Source organism: Suillus subaureus (genome assembly GCF_016647635.1).
Source record: "Suillus subaureus strain MN1 chromosome Unknown BJ212scaffold_265, whole genome shotgun sequence".
Classification (NCBI taxonomy): domain Eukaryota; kingdom Fungi; phylum Basidiomycota; class Agaricomycetes; order Boletales; family Suillaceae; genus Suillus; species Suillus subaureus.
The window spans coordinates 1-752 of record NW_024538821.1 but is presented as its reverse complement, the minus strand read 5'-3'; the positions used below and the strand labels follow the sequence as shown (position 1 = coordinate 752).

Below are 752 nucleotides of genomic sequence, written 5' to 3'. Positions count from 1 at the left end.
TTGGTGGGATACTAATATCTCTAGTAATAATAATGGATTCTTGAGGTCTGTTGACGTCAGGAAGCGGGTCCGAGTTAGATTTTTGTACTTCCTTGCCGTTGTCCGAGGCGATTATAGTCATTGGAACCTCTTCGCTTGTACACGGTCCATCTGGGTTCGGGGTTGTTTCATGTCCTAGTACCTCATCCGCGCCTGATTCACCGGTCTCGGTTAACTGAACATTCTCAGTGATTTTGTCCTCTACGACAGTCTCGTCTTTCATCTGCACGTCTGCAGTTGACATGTCCGTTGGCAGTACCGGTACAGCTGGAGTCGTGGGTGCAGCGTCCATCAAGGCAAGATGTAGGGTGATCGACTTGAACTCGTAAAGTAGGGTCCTCACGTGCACCCGGGATCGCCGAAAGTACGTTGATCCTTCAGGATCCATATAAAGAGCCGCCCTTTCGTGGGGCATATGGTGTAGCTGGTTATCACATCCGCTTAGCATGCGGGGGGTCTCCGGTTCGAGTCCGGATTTGTCCACGCTTTTTTCCTAGCCAAGGATTGTGAATTCGTTCTCATTGCATATGTACAAGTCTCATCATTATTTTTAAGTCTTGAGCCCGGAAATCTCAGCTGCAACCTGGAGAAGATAATTATGAGCAGGAGAACGGCTTGATGAGCTCAGACTTCGTATCATGTACATACATAATAGGCAGACTAAATAGACAAGTCGTTTCAACGTTTCCCAAGGCCTTGTTCATGGCTCGGTC

The 752-nt window shown here is 48.1% G+C and overlaps 1 non-coding gene across 1 annotated transcript; it reads left to right on the top strand.

Annotated features, from left to right (window-relative positions):
• Positions 1–448: 448 nt before the first annotated feature.
• On the top strand, positions 449–522 carry BJ212DRAFT_t146. The gene has a single exon. It is a non-coding gene; the product is annotated as a tRNA-Ala (tRNA).
• The last annotated feature ends 230 nt before the right edge of the window (positions 523–752 follow it).